Here is a 24066-nt window from a genome sequence, read left to right on the forward strand (position 1 = left end):
AAGGGTTCAGCTTCTCTTCCCAGGATTCCCTTACCAACCCAAGGGGTCCCCGGACTCGCCTACCATACAGGAGCTAAAAGGGGGAGAACCCCGTTGATGCCTGCAGAACCTCTCGGTAAGCGAATAGCAGATGTGGGAGGTACCGCTCCCAGTTACAACCTTGGGTCTCAACCAGCATGCGTTGTATCTGTTTGAGGGTACCATTGAAGCGTTCACACAAGCCATTGGTCTGTGGGTGATACGCACTCGATACCAGGTGCTTCACCTGCGCTCTCTTACAGAGAGCCTCCATTAAGCGAGACATGAATTGGGTCCCTTGATCGGTAAGCATCTCCCTGGGAAATCCTACACGTGAAAAGATAGTCAACAGGGCATCCACCACCTTATCTGTCCTAGTTGACGACAGAGTTACTGCCTCTGGGTACTGGGTAGCGTAGTCTACCACAGTAAGGATGTATTGCTTTCCAGAGCTGCTGGGGACGGCCAGCGGGCCCACAATGTCCACCGCGATCCTCTGGAAAGGCTCCTCTATCACTGGCAAAGGGATCATGGGGAGCATTAAGAGCAGGCCCCACCTTCCCCACTCTTTGACAGGTGATACAGGAGCGGCAGTAGTTTGACACATCTGTCCCCATCTTAGACCAATAGAAGTGTTGAGACAGCTGGGCCTTGGTTTTGCCGATCCCCAAGTGTCCAGCTAGCGGGATCTCATGGGCAATCCGTAACAACTCACCCCGGAATTGCTGCGGGACGACCATCTGTCTTTCCCTCAACCACTCCTTTTGTGATTTTCCGGGTACTGTATCCTGGTACAACCTTCCTCGTTCCCAGAACACCCTCTCCTTATCAGTCACGGAGGTGGGTGTCTCGGCGAGTTGTTTCAATTTCTCTAGGCTCGCATCTGCATGCAGAGCGGCCTGAAACTCCTGGCTAGGGGAAGCCAGAAGCGACGTCGGGGTCCCTTCCCCACGGGAACCCTCTGGGACCTGCTCTGGGTCCACCTCTGGTTCAGTCACAATGATGACTGAGGAGGGTCCAGAAGGCAGACAGTTATGTGCGTTCCGGGCACTCTGACTGTGGGTGACAGCAGCTACGTAGGCTGTTTCCCAGGGGATTTCTACAGACCCATCAGCCGGCGCTGCTATGGGCTCTACCTCCCTATCCACCCCCAACACTTCAGGGGCAGTGCTACTTATGGGCCAGTTACCTTCCTCTGTGGCACTGGTCAATTTCATGGCATCACCTTTCTCACGGTTCCCATGCATCTCGCCATTTCCTGTAGCACCGACACTTTCCCCTGCTAGGGGTTCCTCAGCCGTCTCACTCCGCAGAGCAACGGGGCTGAGCATTCCTGTACCTATGGACACATCAACTTTCACAGAAAAATGATTATCAGGGTCAGTTGGCACAGGTACAACATTTTCACCATCAATCCTAGGGAAAAAATGGTTATCGGATGCATCATTACAAGATAAAGCATGGTCAGCTAACACATGCGATTTCCCATAATCATCATCATCATCATCAGGGTGAACATTACCCTTATTAGCAGATTGGGGAGGGGTGTCAGGGACATAGTATGCAACCATCCTCCCCAAATCAGTCCCCAACAAAACATCAGTGGGCAAATTATCAGACAGCCCCACTTCCTTCACCCCGCTCCCGGCACCACAATCAATATAAACCCGAGCCATTGGCAAGGGACAGCTGATGCCCCCAATCCCAGTGACAGTTAGGGTTTTCCCCAGAATGATCTCTTCAGGCGCTGCCAGTTCGGGTCGGATGAGGGTTCGTTCAGCTCCGGTGTCCTTGAGGCCTGTAGCAACATGGCCTCCCACAGTGACGTGCTGTACGTTGTCACACACCCTCCCAGTCACACCACCCACCAAAAGAACTGATGCGTTAGGCCCTGGGGCATTGGATGGGGGTTTTTTCTGCTTGTCTGGACAGTGGGGACTGATATGACCAGTCTGCTTGCGGAAGAAACACTGGCGAGGTTCGGTGGTAGGTCTGGTGCTGTTGGCCACGGGGACAGGACCTCTGGTGTGTTGGCTGGCAGGGGTACTGGCGTTGGTTGCAAGCTTACCCCCTCTCCAGCTGGTGGTGACTGGCCTCCGCACTTGCGATCTACGGTTGGCCTCATAGGCATCGGCAATCTGCGCTGCTTTCGTCACGTCTTTGGGTTCTTTGTCCATCACAAACTGTCGCACCTCAGCTGGGCAAAGATGTAAGAACTGGTCTTTGATCATCAGGTCTCGCAGCTGTGCAAAGGTGGTCACTGACAGTCTTTGGGTCCACTGGTCAAAGTGGGTCCCCAGTCCATGTGCCACATCACTGTAACTGTTGTGTGGGCCACGTTGGAGGTTCCGGAACTTTCTACGGTAGACTTCGGGTGTAAGCTGGTTGTAAGGACTTGGACTGTATATCTGTTTCTAGTTGCTGTTTGCCCTCAGTTCAGTTACTTTTGCCCTTACCTAAGATGGAGTCATTGGCCTCACGGGGGCCATCTTGTTTCCTGTCAGATTTTCCATGTTCCTGTCTGTGGTGTATTTAAGGGAGCTCTGAATATATACTCATTGCTTGAGTATCTTGTTCCTGACTTGTGATCAAGCTGGAAGAACTGCTATCTTGCTGGTTTCTTCGTTACTTTGGGATACCCCATCTGTCTCCGGTTCTACATCTCTTCATTGCAAAGACTTGTTTCCCTGGATCTGCTCTGCACCCGTCTCTGCTGCTGGACTGCTCCCTGCTAGGAGGCCTAGCCTGGTCTCCAGGTCTCTGGATCTCACATACTTGGACTTCCACGGTCTGTACACGTGCTTACTGCCTATCCAGCTCTGTCTGCTACTAACCTGCTGTGTCATAGCTGTTTACCTGCATATCATTATAAATATTCTTGAACTCTTAACCTATTGACTCTCGGCCTCTTTTCTGACCCATGATACTGATCTCCACTGCACTTAGCACTAAGTTTATTACACTGGTACTTGGCTATGAGGGCCTGCTTGATGGCCTCATAGTCACCATCTTGTTCTTGAGGGAGGGCAGCAAACGCCTCCAGAGCTTTGCCTCTCAGCCCTGGTGTCAGGTATCGTGCCCATTCATCTGTAGGCAGCTGGTACTGTCTGCACACTTTCTCAAAGGCCCGCAGATAAGTGTCCAAGTCTCCGTCCTTTTCCACAACAGGAAAGTGATCGGGCCGGGGCTTCGGTATCTGAGCGCTGCTGGGCTCTGGGCGGTGGAGGGCATCCCCCCACCGGAGCATCTCCCGTTCATGTTCGTGCTGGGCTTGGCACTCGGCTCGCTGGGCCTGGGCCTCTCGCTCGGTTCTCTCAGCCTCCCGCTCGGCTCTCTGGGCTTCTTTGAATTGCAGGACCAGCTGCAGACATCTCTCTGTGTCATCTGCGGAGCATTGTTGCAGAGCCAGCTGCAGGCAGAGATCTGCGCTCCCCTGGTTGCAAGTAGGGCCGGCATTCAGTGGTTGAACCTCTGCAGCAGCACCACCTCTGCTCGTGCTGGCTTCTGCGGCCTCTGGGCACTGTGGCCTGGCTTGGTCTGCTTCAAATTGCACCAGTTCAGCGACCATTTGAGCCTTGGACTTGCCATGGGAGTTCAGGCCATGGTACGTGCATATCCCAGCAAGAGTGTCCTTCTTCTGCTGGGTGTACCAGGCTTCTCCTTACGCAGCCATGGTTGCCAAATAAAAGATAGGATAGAAAAACGAAGAGAAAGGGAGGGGATAATTAACAGTACACACAATTGTCTCAGGACTAATAATAAACACTGAGTTCGTTCTCCAAACTTATTTGTGCAGAGTCCTCACAAGAACTTTGCAAGTTTTTAGTGAGAGGAATGATTGCTCAAACCAAATCACTAATGCTCTAAGATCCCACCGCGCTGCCACCAATGTGTCACGATTCACACCGTGACTGTCACCCCTACATCACAGATCAGGGTGACTTTAGGCCAACAGACGGCTATCACATGTGCAGGGGGGCTTATCTTAGTTATCCCTCCACTGCTACACTGTGATGAAAACACACACAAGGCTATTGACCTCTTAGTTTACAGCAGGGGCTTATTTTAGTTATCCCACTGCTCTTCAATATACCACGAACTGCAGGGATTTATGTATATCCCGCTTTACAGTTCCACTTGAACTTGCAGCTCTCTGGCGCCCCCCTTACCCTCAGATCAGATTAGGTACTGCACCTAGGGTAATTAGTCGCCAGAAAGGCTGCCTGCTATGTACTGGCTATTGGGCATGCTGCACCGAGGCGATATAATTACTCCCACTCATGCAGGAACAATAATTATCAACGCCGCCATCGCTACAACGACTCCCAAATACCCAGAACAAGGTATGCCGCCACCAGCTTCGATTAACGGGTCTGAAGCTAACCCGAAACAGTAGCGTAATTCCCTTCAGAAGACTTAGGGTACGTTTTAGAGTAGGAAGAACGAAAACTAGTAATTTGAATATTTTACTCCGAAAGATTAGGCAGTGTTTTATCAAAAAGATGTTACAAAAGAGACCATTGAAAATATGTACAAGGTAATTATAAAATAAAGGGATTAAATGAGAAAAGGTAAAACTCACATGTTCTCAGTTCATTTCAGGCAAAACCATGCTGGTAGGGGGTATCAGGAGGTCTGGATAGGAACAGCTCCTCAGGTAAGACTCACTGCTGGGTGCCTTGCATAAAACTTATAGCTCAGCCTGGTGACATCACTAAAAGGGTTGGTTTCCTCAGACCCTACCCTCTCCTCAGACTCACCAAAGTTAACACAAATTTGTATAATGCTCGTATCTCCGCTCCAGAACCTGTCAGAATCCCAGCACACCCCTCATTCATCTACTTTTCCATTGGCTATCTATTGGTACTAAATTTGGGCTAGTTGGGACACACAGTTCCGGATAAATCTGTACTTTTTTACCTGTTGGAAGTAGAGGCTCACGCTTACAGTGTCTGATAGACCCGCCAATGGAGATTTGCAAAATGGATTTATTATTTTCCTAGCCAAAATCGTTGGCCCAATATCTCACTATAACAGGACAAAGAACGCATGTCTTGAGAGGGATATCAGACCAGTTCTAGCTGGCACAACTGTTCACTGCAGCTATAGCGGTCGTAAAAATTCCTCTTCTACACAAACATTCCAGCAAGCAAAACACAGAGTGAAGGGGGGTCAACGGCCACCCTATATCTGCTGGCAAGAGAAACTAAAACTTATATTATACATTATCCTCACCCTAACATCCCATATTTGAAATGTCAGGCACAAGGATAGCATGGACACTAAAAACTTAAGTATAATGGAGGCTGTTTGATTTCAATTAAAGTGTCCATCATTTGGCAGATATCCTAATGGAAACTAAACAAACCCCATAATAGAGAAAGGGATACGGATACGTATGATTGTTTTTAAAGAAGCACTCCTCCCATCAAAATTTTTATTCTATTAGTATATTGCAATCACCATATTATATATTACTGGCTGCTCACAACTGCTCATTTTGCCTTTCTACCCAGCTAATTCTTCCCTTTTCCATAAGGCTAGGTTCACACTACCTAGTGCAGTCCGTTCAACATATCCGTTAAACGGACTGCACTAACGCAAGTGCCGGCACTTGCACAGCGCTAGCGCAGATGGAGCTTCTGCTAGCTCCATCTGCGCTAGCGGCGAGCTAGCAGTGCCGGACCCGAAAATGCTGCAGGCGGCGTCTCGGGTCCGTCACTCAATGACGGCACATCGCTAGCGCACGCCCATTGTGGGCGTGCGCTAGCGATGCGCTCGCCATTGCTTGTAATGGCGGCGTTAACGGACTACGTTACACCGTGTTATGCCGCGGTGTAACGTAGTCCATTAAACGGGTTCACACAACGCAGTGTGAACCCAGCCTTAGGTCTATGAGATCACTTGATTAAAAACTGACTAGCTGAATCCTTCTAAGTCAGGCCCATATACATTTCAATCTCATGAACCTACAAATCCCAGTATGTCATTAGCAATGGTAATAAGATGCTATTAGTTGTTGTTATCAGTAATCACTGATCAGACTGTGGACAATACAGGAACCACAGCACTGATGAGATGTAGTCAGTATCTTATGTGTGACCTCTTCTCGAATTGAGTCTTTTCGTCTCCATCTTGCTCAGACGCCATAATGACTTTCACATTTACTGCTCCTCTCTTAAGATCCCCTCTTTTCTGATCTTCTGAAGCACATCCCTACACAATGCTCTTTAAAAATAACAGTGTTATTAAAAAGTCCTCTGCATAAAAAATATCTGTCCATATTTTGACCTACATAAGCCTCCTATGGCATATGGCCTGCACACTGTCCACCTTAATGAGCTACATCCACCACAGCGTCTGCCATTATCAGCTATAACCGCTAAATCATCCACCATTATGAACCATGGCCTATACCAGGTTGTCCCCTCTCTAGTCTTCCCTTACACTCTCTAAATCTCTACAATGCCCACCTTCCATGCTAAACTATATTCATACTGTGCCCCCATTTCAAGCTGCTCACTCTCCATATCCATTCTGTGCCCCTTTTTACACTATCCCCTCATACTACCCATCACGTTCTTCTCTTCAAACCGTATTGTCCCTCATACATTTTCCCTACACAATATGATGGTGACCACAGATGTCCATACAGTGTGATATCTACAACATCCCGCCAATATACACTATGATGTCTATCACGACCCCCAATATACAGTATGATGTCCCTCACAAACCTCTATACAGTATGATATCCACTGCAGCCCCCTACCTTCCACAGCTCACTATACAATGATGCCCCAACATATCCTATATAATATGACTTCCTCACAGCCTAGGTATAATGTCCCCCACAGCTCCCAGTATAAGGTCCCTCACAGCTGCCAGTTTAATGTTTCCCCCAGTCTCCAATGTAATATGGTGTCCCCCACAGCTCCTCGTCTGACATCTCCCACAGCCAGCCCCTCGTATGTCACCACAGCCAGCCCATCTTATGTTCCCCACAGCCAGCCCCTCATACACACGTGGTCAAATTTGTTGGTACCCCTCATTTAATGATAGAAAAACCCACAATGGTCACAGAAATAACTTGAATCTGACAAAAGTAATAATAAATTAAAGATCTATGATTATGAGCAAATGAAAGCCAGACATTACTTTTCAACCATGTTTCCAATGAATTTAAAAAAATAAATAAAACTCATGAAATAGGCCTGCACAAAAATGATGGTACCCTTAACTTAATATTTTGTTGCACAACCTTTTGAGGCAATCACTGCAATCAAACAATTCCTGTAACTGTCAATGAGACTTCTGCACCTCTCGACAGGTATTTTGGCCACTCCTCAAGAGCAAACTGCTCCAGTTGTCTCGTGTTTGAAGGTTGTCTTTTCCAGACGGCATGTTTCAGCTCTTTCCAAAGATGCTCAATAGGATTTAGGTCAGGTCTCATATAGAAGGCCACTTCAGAATAGTCCAATGTTTTCCTCTTAGCCCTTCTTGGGTGTTTTTAGCTGTGTGTTTTAGGTCATTATCCTGTTGCAAGACCCATGACTTGTGACTGAAACCAAGCTTTCTGACACTGGGCAGCACATTTCTCTCTAGAATCCCTTGATAGTCTTGAGATTTCATTGTACCCTGGACAGATTCTAAACACCCTGTGCCAGATGCAGCAAAGCAGCCCCAGAACATAACAGAGCCTCCTCCATATTTCACAGTGGGTACATTGTCCTTTTCTTGATATGCTTAATTTTCCTGTCTGTTAACATAGAGATGATGTGCCTTGCCAAAAAGTTATTTTTTTGTCTCATCTGTCCATAGGACATTCTCCCAGAAGCTTTGTGGCTTGTCAACATGTAGTTTGGCAAATTCCAGTCTGACTTTTTTGTGATTTTTTTTTTTCCACAATGGTGTCCTCCTTGGTTGTCTCCCATGTAGTCCACATTACCTTATATAACGACGGATGGTGCAATCTGACAGCGATGTTCCTTGAGCTTGAAGTTCACCTTTAATCTGTTTAGAAGCTTTTATGGGCTCTTTTGTTACCATTCGTATCATCCGTTGCTTTGATTTGTCATCAATTTTCCTCCTGTGGCCTCGTCCAGGGAGGTTGGCTACAGTCCCATGGATCTTAAATTTCTGAATAATATGTGCAACTGTAGTCACAGGAACATCAAGCTGCTTGGAGATGGTCTTATAACTTTTACCTTTAACATGTTTTTCTATAATTTTCTTTCCAATCTCCTGAGACAACTCTTTCCCTTCGCTTCCTCTGGTCCATGTTGAGTGTGATACACACCATGTCACCAAGCAGCACAGTGAGTATCTGTAGCCCTATATACAGGCCCACTCACTGATTTCAAGATTGTAGACACTTATGATGCTAGTAAGGGTACGTTCACATTTGCGTTGTTGTGTGTTGCGTCGGGGACGCAACGCACAACACATGCAAAACGCATGCAAAAACGCATGGTTTTGTGACACATGTGTCCATTTTTGGCTTGCTTTTGGACGCAAAAAAAATGCAACTTGCTGCGTCCTCTGCACCCTGACGCTTGCGCAATAAAAACGCATGTGTCACAAAACGCAAGACAACGCATGTCCATGCGCCCCCCATGTTAAATATAGGGGCGCATGGCGCATGCGTCACCGCGGCTGCGCCCGCCGCAACGCAAATGTGAACGTAGCCTTAGTGGAAACACCTTGATTTAACATGTCCCTTTTGTCACATCATTTTCAGGGGTACCACCATTTCTGTCCAGGCCTATTTTATGAGGTTTTTTTTTTTTTTTTTTAAACTGTGGAAGCATGGTTGAAAAGCAATGTCTGACTTTCATTTGTTCATTTTCATAGATCTTTTAGTTATTATTACTTTTGTCAAATTTAAATTATTTCTGTGACCATTGTGGGTTTTTCTGTCATTAACCCCTTACCGGCATCGGACGTACTATACCGTCCGATGCCGGCTCCCCTGCTTTGATGCAGGGCTCCGCGGTGAGCCCGCACCAAAGCCGGGACATGTCAGCTGTTTTGAACAGCTGACATGTGCCCGTAATAGGCGCGGGCAGAATCGCGATCTGCCCGCACCTATTAACTAGTTAAATGCCGCTGTCAAACGCAGACAGCGGCATTTAACTACCGCTTCCGGCCGGGCGGCCGGAAATGACGTCATCGCCGACCCCCGTCACATGTCCGGGGGTCGGCGATGCGTCTCCATTGTAGCCATAGAGGTCCTTGAGACCTCTATGGTTACTGATTGCCCGTCGCTGTGAGCGCCACCCTGTGGTCGGCGCTCACAGCACACGTGCAATTCTGCTACATAGCAGCGATCAGCAGATCGCTGCTATGTAGCAGAGCCGATCGGCTTGTGCCTGCTTCTAGCCTCTCATGGAGGCTATTGAAGCATGGCAAAAGTTAAAAAAAAAAGTTTTAAAAAATGTGAAAAAAATAAAAAAAACATAAAAGTTTAAATCACCCCCCTTTCGCCCCAATCAAAATAAATCAATAAAAAAAATATCAAATCTACGCATATTTGGTATCGCCGCGCTCAGAATTGCCCGATCTATCAAATAAAAAAAAGTATTAACCTGATCGCTAAACAGCGTAGCGGGAAAAAAACTCGAAACGCCAGAATTACGTTTTTTTGGTCGCCGCGACATTGCATTAAAATGCAATAACGGGCGATCAAAAGAACGTATCTGCACCGAAATGCTATCATTAAAAACGTCATCTCGGCACGCAAAAAATAAGCCCTCAACCGACCCCAGATCACGAAAAATGGAGACGCTACGAGTATCGGAAAATGGCGCAATTTTTTTTTTTTTTTTTTTAGCAAAGTTTGGAATTTTTTTTCACCACTTAGATAAAAAATAACCTAGTCATGTTTGGTGTCTATGAACTCGTAATGACCTGGAGAATCATAATGGCAGGTCATTTTTAGCATTTAGTGAACCTAGCAAAAAAGCCAAACAAAAAACCAATGTGGGATTGCACTTTTTTTGCAATTTCACCGCACTTGGAATTTTTTTCCCGTTTTCTAGTACACGACATGTTAAAACCAATGATGTCGTTCAAAAGTACAACTCGTCCCGCAAAAAATAAGCCCTCACATGGCCAAATTGACGGAAAAATAAAAAAGTTATGGCTCTGGGAAGGAGGGGAGCGAAAAACGAACACGGAAAAACGAAAAATCCCCTGGTCATGAAGGGGTTAAACGAGGGACACCAACAATTTTGACCATGTGTGTATGTCCCTCATAGCCAGCTTCTCTTACATCCCCCATAGCCAGTGCCTCTTATGTTCCACACATCCAGCCCATCTTATGTACCCCATAGCCAGCGCCTCTTATGTCTCCCATAGCCAGCTCCTTTTATGTCTTCCATAGCCAGCCCCTCATATGTATCCCTTTCATTGTCAAAATATCTTAAATATAAAAAAAAGGCTTATACTCGCCTAATCCCGAGTCCCTGTACAACGCGGCTGCAGTCTCTTCTTCTTTCCTGTACAGCAGTGGACACTGAATGGCAAGATGTCACAGTATCTCACCATCCAACATCCTCTGCATGCGAGGTCTCCAACAGTGGGCAGGCTGGAAGTGGCCTGCGTTCTGTAGGAGTTCCCGGCAGGTCAGAAAGCGGATTACAGCTAATCTGCTTCTGTGTTGGGTGACGCTGACAGCAATTGTATTCCCTCTTTACAGACGCGAATACATTTGAGTGCAGGGATGGAGAGACAGCCTGGGCGCAGGCAGAGAGAGGGGTGAGCGGTGTCAGTGACTGCACACTGCTTCCCTGTTTTCCTAAGCCCAGTTGTGCTGAATGTCTGCGGCCGGAGGAAGATGCAGGACTGCCACAAGCATTCAGCTATGTCACTTTTGTTTTCTCCCCAAAGATCACGCTCCTCGGGGAGGCAGGGAACAATGCCCTAAGCATGTGCCTACCCTGCCTACCACTCGTCATGGCCCTGAGGCCATATCATCACTTTCAGAACTCTTTTGTTCTTCCTTGATATCAGCTGCATGTTTGGGGTTGTTATCCTGCTGCAGAATAGATTTGGAGCCAATCAGACTGTAACACTTTTGCCAGTGTGGCCAGGGCTCTGATCCCAAATCCCTGGTCCCAGTGTGGCCAGTGTCCTGAACCTGCTACCATGGTCCATGTGCAGCCAGAGCCTGACTCTGCTCCCCTGGCCCATGTGCAGCAAGAGCCTGAACTTGCTCCCCTGGTCCCGATGCGCCCAGTGTCCTGAACCAAATCCTTCATCCTGGCGCAGCCAGCATCCTTAACATTGTCCCCTGGTCCCAGTCTTGTTCTCAAAGTCCCCTGGTCCCAGTGCAGCCGATGTAGAGAGTTTATATACGTCAATTAGGCACCCAGATGCAATAGAGGTGGTTACTTAGTTTTTGGAAACTAGCAGTCTTGATAGGGCGTTAATTGAGTTGTTAATGAGACAATTAGAATTTATACTTATGCACACCTACTTTATTTTCAATAACCAAATCTTTCTGCAAACACAAGGCACTGCGATGGGGGCAGCTTGTACCTCCTCGTATGCTAACATTTTTCTGGTGCATGGGAAAGGCAGATCTTCCAGACCAATCCAGTTGACCAGGTGAACAGGATGCACCATTGGAGACGTTATATTGATGATATCCTGTTCATCTGGGAGGGATCTATTGAGCAACTGGATCAATTCATGAATACTCTGAATAAAAAAGAGTTAAACATCAAATTGACATATTCTCATGGAAGACAACTTAATTTTCTAGATATTGCTTTTGCAGAATCTGCCGATGGACATATAAAGACTGAGATGTACCGAAAACCGACTGCGACGAACTCACTGTTACACACCAAATCAATTATTTGCAGCATTCCAGTAAATCAACATCTGAGAATTAAAAGAATCTGTTCTAGAGAGGAAGCCTTTTCTAGACAAGCCAATGATTTTTTACCAAAGATTCCGGGGTTATGGCCACTGCCAAATACGCAATGGCTATCAGCGGTCAAGAAATGTAACTGGCAATCAATTACTTTTCAAAACTCTGCCATCCCTGAGAAAACTGAGTCACAAGTCAGACTCATTACCCCGTCTAACAAACAATGGGATCAGCTAAAAGGTATAATTAATAAACATTGGAATGTCCTTAAGAGAGACCATATCTTGAAACAGATCCTCCCAGCCAGACCAGCTATTACAGCTAAAAGATCAAAAAAAATTATGGTATCTTCTAGTTAGAAGTCATTCTTTCCCTGGGGAAAGCAATCAAATCAAATCAATCTTTCTAAAGGTTTTTTCCCTTTTCCTTCTCTAAGGCCTGTTGTAACGTTATCAAGAGCAAAGAATTCAGTGATTCAAACGGCACACAAACCTACAAAATCCTACACCATCTTACTTGTACTTCTAAGGCTAGTTTTACACTAGAGTTTTGAGGAGCTGCAGAGGGCTGCGGACTTCCTCCGTGAAGCCCCGCCCCCGGCCGCTAGCTACGCCTACTTCTGCATGCGGCCTGCGTACCTATCTTTAACATTAGGTACGTAGGTCATGTGGCTGTATGTGGATGCTTCCACATGTGTCATTTTGACGATGCAGAGAGAAAAAATTGCTACCAGCTGCGTCCTACGCTGGTCGCCGCATCGTCAAAACGACGCATGCAGAAGCATCCGTATACAGCCGCACGACCTGCATATCTAATGTTAAAGATGGGTATGCAGGCCGCATGGAGGCCGCATGCAGAAATAGGCGGAGCTAGCGGCCGGGGGCGGGGCTTCACAGAGGAAGTCCGCAGCTGTCTGCAGATCCTCAAAACGCTAATGTGAAACCGGCCTAAAGGTGTCATTAACTCTGCTGAATGTCCCTCTAATAAATTATATATAGGAATGACAACAATAGAATTGAGAGTTTGTGTTAGGGAACATATTAACCCCTTAGCGACCGCCGATACGCCTTTTAACGGCGGCCGCTAAGGGTACTTAAACCACAGCGCCGTTAATTAACGGCGCTGTGGAAAAAGTAAATAGCGCCCCCCAGAGTCGGATTTTCTCCGGGGTCTCGGCTGCCGGGGGTAGCCGAGACCCCAGAGAACATGATTCGGGGTTTTTTTTACCGACCCCGCATTTGCGATCGCCGGTAATTAACCGTTTACCGGCGATCGCAAAAAAAAAAAATGCGATCTCTTTTTAATTTCTCTGTGATCGCACATCAGAGGACAGAGAAAAGGGGTCCCAGATAGCCCCCCGATACTCACCTATCGCCCCCTATGCTCCTCGTGGCTCCCGGTGGGCGCCGCCATCTTCAAAATGGGGGGCGCATGCGCAGTGCGCCCGCCGGCCGGCACCGGGAGAATTTTTGGGGTCTCGGCTGCCGGGGGTAGCACATCAGAGGACAGAGAAATAGGGGGATTCGAGGACCCTATTATACTTACCGGTGTCCCTGGATCCTCCTGCTGCTCCTCCTGGCTGCCAGGGAAAATAAAATGTCGGGCGCATGCGCAGTGCGCCCGCCATCTATCGCCATCTGCCGGCCGACAGGAGAAGAGCAGTTGGGGCTAAAATTAGGGTTAGGGTTAGGGCTAGGGTTAGGACTAGGGTTAGGGTTAGAGCTAGGACTAGGGTTAGGGTTAGGGCTAGGGTTAGGGCTAGGGTTAAGGCTAGGGTTAGGGTTGGGGCTAAATTTAGGGTTAGAGTTGGGGCTAAATTCAGGGTTAGGGTTCTTTCACACTTACGTCGGTACCGGGCCGTCGCAATGCGTCGGCCCGACATACCGACGCAGGTTGTGAAAATTGTGCACAACGTGGGCAGCGGATGTAGTTTTTCAACGCATCCGCTGCCCAATCTATGTCCTGGGGGGGAGAGGCGGAGTTACGGCCACGCATGCGCGGTCAGAAATGGCAGACGCGACGTACAAAAAACGTTACATTGAACGTTTTTTGTGCCGACGGTCAGCCAAAACACAACTGATCCAGTGCACGACGGACGCGACGTGTGGCCATCCGTCACGATCCGTTCGCAATACAAGTCTATGGGCAAAAAAACGCATCCTGCGGGCACATTTGGAGGATCCGTTTTTTGTCCAAAACGACGGATTGCGACGGATGCCAAACGACGCAAGTGTGAAAGTAGCCTTAGGGCTAGGGTTAGGGTTGGGGCTAAAGTTAGGGCTAGGGTTGGGGCTAAAGTTAGGGTTAGATTTGGGGTTAGGGTTTGGATTAGGGTTGGTATTAGGGTTAGGGTTGGCATTAGAGGTACGCTTGGGATTAGGGTTAGGTTTGGGATTAGAGTTAAGGTTAGGGTTGTGATTAGGGGTGTATTGGGATTAGGGTTAGGTTTGAGGTTAGGGTTGAGATTAGGATTAGGGGTGTGTTGGATTTAGGGTTTTGATTAGGGTTATGGTTAGGGTTGACATTAGGGTTGTTTTGGGGTAAGGGTTGTGATTATCGTTAGGGTTAGTGATTAGGATTATGGATCGGGTTGGGATTAGGGGTGTGTTGGGGTTAGGGTTGGAGCTAGAATTGGGGGGTTTCCACTGTTTAGTTACATCAGGGGGTCTCCAAACACGACAGCCAATTTTGCGCTCAAAAAGTCAAATGGTGCTCCCTCCCTTCTGAGCTCTGCTGTGCGCCCAAACAGTGGTTTACCCCCACATATGGCACATCAGTGTACTCGGCATAAATTGGACAACAACTATTGCGGTCCAATTTCTCCTGTTACCCTTGTGAAAATAAAAACTTGGGGGCTACAAAATCTTTTTTGTGGAAAAAAAAATATTTTTTTATTTTCACGACTCTGCATTCTAAACTTCTGTGAAGCACTTGGGCATTCAAAGTTCTCACCACACATCTAGATAAGTTCCTTGGGGGGTCTAGTTTCCAAAATTGGGTCACTTGTGGGGGGTTACTACTGTTTAGGTACATCAGGGGCTCTGCAATCGCAACATAACGCCCACAGACCATTCTATCAAAGTCTGCATTCCAAAACAGCGCTTCTTCCCTTCCGAGCTCTGCCGTGCGCCCAAACAGTGGTTTACCCCCACATATGGCACATCAGTGTACTCGGGATAAATTGGACAACAACTATTGCAGTCCAATTTCTCCTGTTAACCTTGTGAAAATAAAAACTTGGGGGCTAAAATATCTTTTTTGTGGAAAAAAAAATATTTTTTATTTTCACGGCTCTGCATTCTAAACTTCTGTGAAGCACTTGGGCATTCAAAGTTCTCACCACACATCTAGATAAGTTCCATGGGGGGTCTAGTTTCCAAAATGGGGTCACTTGTGGGGGGTTTCCACTGTTTAGGCACATCAGGGGTTCTCCAAACGCGACATGGCGTCCAATCTCAATTCCATACAGTTCTACATTGAAAAAGTAAAATGGCACTCCTCTTCCAAGCTCTGCGGTGCGCCCAAACAGTTTACCTCCACATATTGGGTATCGACGTACTCAGAAGAAATTTCACTACAACTTTTATGGTCTAATTTCTCCTGTTACCCTTGTGAAAATAAAAATTTGGGGGCAAAAAATCATTTTTGTAGAAAAAATTCGATTTTTTTTATTTTCACGGCTCAACGTTATAAACTTCTGTGAAGCACATGGGGGTTCAAAGTGCTCACCACACATCTAGATAAGTTCCTTAAGGGGTCTAGTTTCCAAAATGTTGTCACTTGTGGGGGGTTTCCACTGTTTAGGCACATCAGGGGCTCTCCAAACGCGACATGGTGTCCAATCTCAATTCCTGCCAACTCTACATTGAAAAAGTAAAACGGCGCTCCTTCACTTCCAAGCTCTGCGTTGCGCCCAAACAGTAGTTTACCCTCACATATGGGGTATCGACGTATTCAGGAGAAATCACTCAACAACTTTTGTGGTCTAATTTCTCCTGTTACCCTTGTGAAAATAAGAATTTGTGGGCGAAAAGATCATTTTCGTGTAAACAAATGCGATTTTTTTATTTTCACGGCTCTACGTTATAAACTTCTGTGAAGCTCTTGGGGGTTCAATGTGCTCACCACACATCTAAATAAGTTCCTTAAGGGGTCTAGTTTACAAAATGGTGTCACTTGTGGGGGGTTTCCATTGTTTAGGCACATCAGGGGCTCTCTAAACGTGACATGGCGTCCGATCTCAATTCCAGCCAATTCTGCATTGAAAAAGTCAAACGGCGCTCCTTCACTTCCAAGTTCTGCGGTGCGCCTAAACAGTGGTTTACCCCCACATATTGGGTATTGGCGTATTCAGGAGAAATTGCATAACAAGATTTATGGTTACATTTCTGTTTTTACACTTGTGAAAATAAAAAAAATGGTTCTGAATTAAACTGTTTGCAAAAAAAAGTTAAATGTTCATTTTTTCCTTCCACATTGTTTCAGTTCCTGTGAAGCACATAAAGGGTTAATAAACTTCTTGAATGTGGTTTTGAGAACCTTGAGGGGTGTAATTTTTAGAATGGTGTCACACTTCGTTATTTTCTATCACATAGACCCCTCAAAATGACTTCAAATGTGATGTGGTCCCTAAAAAAAAAAAGGTGTTGTAAAAATGAGAAATTGCTGGTCAACTTTTAACCCCTATAACTCCCTAACAAAAAAAAATTTTGCTTCCAAAATTGTGCTGATGTAAAGTAGACATGTGGGAAATGTTATTTATTAACTATTTTTGTGACATATGTCTCTGATTTTAGGGCATAAAAATACAAAGTTTGAAAATTGCAAAATTTTAAAATTTTTTGCCATATTTCAATTTTTTTCATAAATAATCACAAGTAATATCGAAGAAATGTTACCATTACCATGAAGTACAATATGTCACAAAAAAACAATCTCAGAATCAGCGGGATCCGTTGAAGCGTTCCAGAGTTATAACCTCATAAAGTGACAGTGGTCAGAATTGCAAAAATTGGCTCGGTCATTAAGTACCAAATTGGCTCTGTCACTAAGGGGTTAAGGATATTGATAAAGCTAAGACTGCCAAGGAAAATGAGCAGTTGATGTTAGGTCTCGAGTTCCCGCTTCTGCACAGGGGGAATCTTGAGCCATCTCCGCTGCGGTCTCCCATTCTTATCCAGCCGCAGTGGAGTCTGCTCAGCAGGGACATCGGTCCCAGCGTCTTGCTCAGTCTCACGCTGTACAGAGAGTTACTGCTGCTTCTTCAGCTTCTGCCATTAAAGTCAGTGCTGGTCAACAGCGAGCGGACTTCTCTGGGACTAAGTCCTTGTCTGCACACACTGAGCATGCCCAGGGCAAGATCTCCCGTTGGAGATCGAGGGTCATGTGCTCAGGCTCTGCAGCACATTCCATTGGTTCTCTTGGCAGGTCTCGGAAGGGCAAAGTTTCTGTGGCCACTTCCTGTGCTGCAACTATATAAACTGCGCATGACCGCACGGCCATGCGCTAGTGTACAATTGTTAATGTGTATATGTTGTGAGTGCAAGTCGTCCTTGGATACCCCTACCCTATTGAATGTCTGTTCGCGGAAGGTGTATGGTTGCTATCTAGCGCCCGACTTAGCCTACAGCACGAATCACACATTACAGCGTCCAGTTGCTGTGACCGCCAGTACGGCGCCTTGCACTTCCTCTGTGCTTTCCTTACCCAAGCCTGGGTGGTTAGTGGCGTTCGTCAGTGCGGCACCGTATGCACTCTTGTGCCTTTAAATCGTTATTTAGTTTCCTTACACACCCAGTTGCGGTGTTATGCCAGCAAGGGTCTAATCGGACTTCAATCCTAGTTGGGGTTGAGTTCGCTGACTACTTGCTCGCGCTCTATGTGCGGTACCGCGGTCCTGTGACGCAACAGGATCGCTTCCTTCACGTTGGGTGAAGTTTAACCCACGTGTGTATACTTATGAGTACCGCCATATAGTCCGTCGTTACTTGGCAGCAGGTTCCATCTCTGCACGGTGGACCCCGGGCTGCGAACGCACCATACTCTATCTGTCTTTATATTTGGTGCGTTCCGCTAGCCCTAACATTACACTAGCACCAGGGTCTGGCTAGTAATGACGGACAAACAGCAATCCTTGCGGTATATCCAGCAGCTGGAGGGTAGGTTGGCGACTCTTGAGACGCAACCTCAGCTGTGGATGTTACCGCGGTTGCTGTACAGGCTGCTAGCGTGGCTGCAGCAACCCTGTCCATTGCCACCCCTGCTCCGACATTTTCTCGCCTCCCGCTGCCAGAAAAATTTTCTGGTGATAGCAAGTTTTGTAGGGGATTTGTGAGTCAGTGCTCTATTCACCTCGAGCTCCTGGCTGCACGTTTTCCCACAGAGCGGGCTAAGGTGGGATTTATAGTGTCTCTCTTGTCGGACAGGGCGTTGGAATGGGCTACGCCGCTGTGGGAGCGTGGCGATCATGTGGTGCAGAGTGCTCCGCTGTTTCTGAGAACTCTGAAACAGGTCTTTTTAGGACCTCAAGTCACCCATGATACGGCGCTCCAACTGCTGGCATTAACTCAGGGTGAGTCCTTGGTCAGCCAATTCGCCGTCCAATTCCGCACTTTAGCTTCTGAGCTGGATTGGTCGGATAAAGCTCTTATCCCTATATTTTGGAGGGGCCTGGCTGACCACGTTAAGGACGCTCTGGCCACTAGGGAGATTCCTGCCACACTGGAGGAGTTAATAACTGTCTCCACTCGAATTGACCTCCGTTTTAACGAGCGGAGGTTAGAGCGAGCCCAGTGTAGGCAGAGGTTTCGGCTGGCTCCTACCTTCGCCAAACCTCTGGATTCTCCGGTCCTGGTTCCTGAGTCACATGAGGCCAGGGAAGTGTCACAAGCGGGATCTAAGTCCCGGACCGCTTGTGCACTCAAGGTCTGTCATGTTTGCCAGCAGTCAGGACATCTAGCCACCAGATGTTCTCAGCGATCGAGGAAACGTCAGCGTTTAGTGGTAGTAGGTGGAGGTACAATAGACACGGCGACGTTTGCCTCTAAATTGTCCTTTAAGGGGACAATTACTATAGGCTCATTCTCCCACTCGGTAGAGCTCTGCGTGGATTCTGGGGCGGAGGGCAATTTTATGTCTTCTGCCTTCGCCCAATGTCACGCAATACCCCTGGTTATGCTAGCTCAACCAGTAACGGTACGAGTGGTGAATGGGTCGGCACTGCCCTCACAGATAACACACCAGACCATCCCTTTTACTCTGTCCATGTCGCCATCTCATCAGGAGATTATATCTCTGCTCGTCATTCCTGAGGGAATTGATGAGGTCCTGTTGGGAATACCTTGGCTACGGTACCACTCTCCTCATATCGAGTGGTCCTCTGGCAGAATCCTGGGATGGGGCGAATCTTGTGGGGGTAGGTGTCAGAGGGAGTGCATTCAGGTTGCCACTACAGAGGTACCCGCAGATCTTTCCTCTCTCCCCAAGCAGTATTGGTCTTATGCAGACGTGTTCTCCAAAAAGGCGGCGGAGATCCTTCCGCCCCATCGCCCCTATGACTGTCCTATTGATCTCTTGCCTGGTGCTGAGCCTCCCCGGGGTCGAGTCTATCCGCTATCTCTCCCGGAGACGGAGGCAATGTCACAGTACATCCAGGAAAATCTGGCAAGAGGATTCATTAGGAAGTCAGTGGCACCTGCTGGGGCAGGGTTCTTCTTCGTGCAGAAGAAGAATGGAGAATTGCGTCCATGCATAGACTACAGGGGTCTTAACGCCATCACCGTTAAGAACAAGTATCCTTTGCCCTTGATATCTGAGCTCTTCGATAGGCTTCGGGGAGCAAGGGTATTTACTAAATTAGATCTGCGGTGTGCTTACAACCTGATTCGCATCCGTGAAGGGGACGAATGGAAGACGGCTTTTAACACCAGGGATGGGCACTATGAATATCTGGTGATGCCCTTCGGGCTCTGTAATGCCCCAGCCGTTTTCCAAGACTTTGTGAACGATATATTCCGGGATATGCTTTCCACCTTGGTCGTAGTCTATCTGGATGATATTCTCATCTACTCTCCAGATATTGACTCCCACCAGAGAGATGTTTGCAAAGTCTTCGACCTCCTACGGGCAAACTCCCTCTATGCCAAGTTGGAGAAGTGTATGTTTGAGCAGGAGTCCTTACCTTTTCTAGGCTACATCATCTCTGCCCAGGGATTGGCTATGGATCCTGCCAAACTACAGGCTGTGATGGACTGGCAGGAACCCCATTCTCTTAAAGCGGTGCAGCGCTTTATGGGGTTCATTAATTATTATCGCCAGTTCATTCCGCACTTCTCAACTTTGGTAGCTCCCTTGGTTGCCCTCACCAAGAAGGGGGCGAATCCCAAATTGTGGTCTGAGGAGGTCTCCAAGGCCTTTAACTCTATAAAGTCACACTTCGCTAGCGCTCCCATCCTACATCGCCCCGATGTTGATAAGCCATTTATCATGGAGGTGGATGCCTCTTCTGTTGGTGCTGGAGCAGTCCTCTTCCAAAAGGATGCTCAAGGTCGGAAGCATCCTTGCTTCTGTTTCTCCAAGACCTTCTCACCAGTAGAGAGGAATTATTCCATCGGGGACAGGGAGTTGCTAGCCATGAAGTTGGCTTTCTCGGAGTGGAGACATCTCTTGGAGGGTGCACGTTTTCCCTTTCAAGTCTTCACAGACCATAAAAATTTGGTGTACCTGCAGACAGCCCAGCGGTTGAATTCTCGCCAGGCCAGATGGTCCTTATTCTTCTCCCGGTTTCATTTCACCCTCCATTTTCTTTCTGGGGAGAAGAACATTCGGGCCGACGCTCTCTCTCGCTCCGTTGTGTCATCTGCGGAGGAGGAGCCTCGGCTTATTGTCCCCACCGAGAGCTTGAGAACTGTGGCCCCGGTTTCGCTAGAGTCTGTGCCCCCGGGCAAGACTTTTGTTCCATCCAATTTGTGACCGGAGGTTCTCTCTTGGGCACACTCGTCCAGGGTGGGTGGACATTTTGGTACCAAAAGGACATCTGAGTTACTGGCGAGGACGTACTGGTGGCCGCATATGGCTAGTGATGTCGCAGAGTATGTTCGAGCGTGTGTCTCTTGCGCCAAGAACAAGACTCCTCGGCAACGGCCAGCTGGTTTGCTTTATCCTCTGCCGGTGGCGGACAGGCCCTGGGAGATGGTCGGGATGGACTTTGTGGTGGGCTTACCCAAGTCTCGTAACTGCACCATTATCTGGGTGATCACCGACCATTTTTCCAAAATGGTGCACTTGGTGCCTCTTCCACGGCTACCTTCTGCACGGGCGTTGGCTGTCTTGTTCGTCAAGCATATCTTTCGCCTACACGGTATGCCAGACAAAATTGTTAGTGACCGGGGTCCTCAGTTTGCGTCTCGATTCTGGAGAGAGCTTTGTCGTCTACTCAGTATTGAGTTGAATCTCTCTTCGGCATATCATCCCGAGACGAATGGGTTGGTAGAGAGGGCCAACCAGACCTTGGTCACATATTTACGACATTTTGTTTCTGCCAGGCAGGATGACTGGGCATCCTTGCTACCGTGGGCAGAGTTTGCACTTAACAATGCCGTAGCCGACTCTACCGGTCAGACTCCATTCCTCCTAAATTACGGCCAGCATCCGCGTGTTCCTGTGCCCATGCCTGTGTCTTCTGCTGACTCCAGGGTGGCAGACTGGGCTGTGGAGGCACGGGACATTTGGGACCACACGCAGGATGCCATTCGGGCCTCCAAGGAGAGAATGAGGTCCTCCGCCGATGTTCATCGGCGTCCCGCTCCGACCTTTGCTCCTGGCGACTTGGTGTGGCTCTCCGCCCGTAACATCAGGCTGCGAGTTGAGTCCACTAAGTTTGCTCCTCGCTACTTGGGTACCTTCAAGGTTCTCGAACAGGTTAATCCTGTGGTCTACCGTTTGGCTCTTCCTCCACGCTTGGGTATCACCGACACCTTTCATGTGTCCCTCTTGAAACCCGTATACATGTCCCGGTTTTCCGAGTCATCTGCCGGGACATCGGGTTCGTCTATGGACGATTACGAGGTGAACGCTACTTTGGGGTGCAAGGTGGTACGCGGCAAAAAGTTCTATCTGGTGGATTGGAAGGGTTATGGCCCAGAGGACAGGTCATGGGAGCCTGCTGAAAACATTCGGGCCCCACAGCTCATTGCTGTCTTCGAGCGTAGCGAGGCCCAAGGAGGGGGGGGGTAATGTTAGGTCTCGAGTTCCCGCTTCTGCACAGGGGGAATCTCGAGCCATCTCCGCTGCGGTCTCCCATTCTTATCCAGCCGCAGTGGAGTCTGCTCAGCAGGGACGTCGGTCCCAGCGTCTTGTTCAGTCTCACGCTGTACAGAGAGTTACTGCTGCTTCTTCAGCTTCTGCCATTAAAGTCAGTGCTGGTCAGCAGTGAGCGGACTTCTCTGGGACCAAGTCCTTGTCTGCACACACTGAGCATGCCCAGGGCAAGATCTCCCGTTGGAGATCGAGGGTCATGTGCTCAGGCTCTGCAGCACATTCCATTGGTCCTCTTGGCAGGTCTCGGAAGGGCAAAATTTCTGTGGCCACTTCCTGTGCTGCAACTATATAGACTGCGCATGACCGCACGGCCATGCGCTAGTGTACAATTGTTAATGTGTATATGTTGTGAGTGCAAGTCGTCCTTGGATACCCCTACCCTATTGAATGTCTGTTCGCGGAAGGTGTATGGTTGCTATCTAGCGCCCGACTTAGCCTACAGCACGAATCACACATTACAGCGTCCAGTTGCTGTGACCGCCAGTACGGCGCCGTGCACTTCCTCTGTGCTTTCCTTACCCAAGCCTGGGTGGTTAGTGGCGTTCGTCAGTGCGGCACCGCATGCACTTTTGTGCCTTTAAATCGTTATTTAGTTTCCTTACACACCCAGTTGCGGTGTTATGCCAGCAAGGGTCTAATCGGACTTCAATCCTAGTTGGGGTTGAGTTCGCTGACTACTTGCTCGCGCTCTATGTGCGGTACCGCGGTCCTGTGACGCAACAGGATCGCTTCCTTCACGTTGGGTGAAGTTTAACCCACGTGTGTATACTTATGAGTACCGCCATATAGTCCGTTGTTACTTGGCAGCAGGTTCCATCTCTGCACGGTGGACCCCGGGCTGCGAACGCACCATACTCTATCTGTCTTTATATTTGGTGCATTCCGCTAGCCCTAACAGTTGAAGACTCTTCCAAACCATTTCCAGATATTCCACAACTGTGATTCAAGTAAGCTACGGATTAAAGCTATAGATCAGGTGATATTGGGCCCCAGGGGTGTGATCTTTTTAAGAGCCTATCAAGGGTAGAGAGTCAGTGGATCTATAGACTGATTGCTGTGGCCCTGATGGGATTAAATTAAAATTTGGGGTTTGGGTCCTTTTTGTAATAAGGTATCATTTTTTAGGGGTTGGGGTGTTTTATTAGGTATTGTTTTTACTCATGTAATAAATATTCATATTTATTTTTTATTTTATTTAATTACCGTATCTATCTATTCTATTTTGGCTAATGTGGTTGGTAAACAAGCATCAGAGTCTCATATTTCTCATTTTATTCTAATAGTTCCCTTTATGAATTTTCTGTTGCTGGTATGGATGGCTATGAGTGGATAGACACAATGAACAATTGTTCGCTTGAAGGAGAATGAGGAGCAGTGGATCGCCCCTAACCCCCCCCCCCCCATGTAGGGCAATGGGATACTCAGAGCCGGGCCCTACGGTTCTCGTCAGGGATGTCACGGTGGCTGACCCGGTCCGTGGCCCTAGGGGGACGTCCGTTGTAAAATGGGGGAAGGTCTTTAAAGGGATAATGTTCATGATGCCACCTGTGGTATTCGGTCAGGGAGACCGACGCTGCTTAGGGGTCCGCTGGGATGATGTTATGGCAGCTAGATAGCATACCTTCCCACAGGTGAAGTATGTCCCCAGGGCTTCCCACCAGAGTGTAGATGGTGGATGATGTAAGGCACAGTGAATAACGAGGACACAAGGTTGCAGTCTCTTTACCTTTACTGAAGGCTTCATCATCCACAGTCCAGGGTAAGGACCACAGGGTAGGCAGAGTCCGGCCGGTCTGAAGGTAAATCCAGAGTCCCCTTATCCAGGTGGAATTCAATAGCCTTCCTCTAGCGCC

The sequence above is a fragment of the Ranitomeya imitator genome, chromosome 4, assembly GCF_032444005.1.
Source record: "Ranitomeya imitator isolate aRanImi1 chromosome 4, aRanImi1.pri, whole genome shotgun sequence".
Taxonomy (NCBI): Eukaryota; Metazoa; Chordata; class Amphibia; order Anura; family Dendrobatidae; genus Ranitomeya; species Ranitomeya imitator.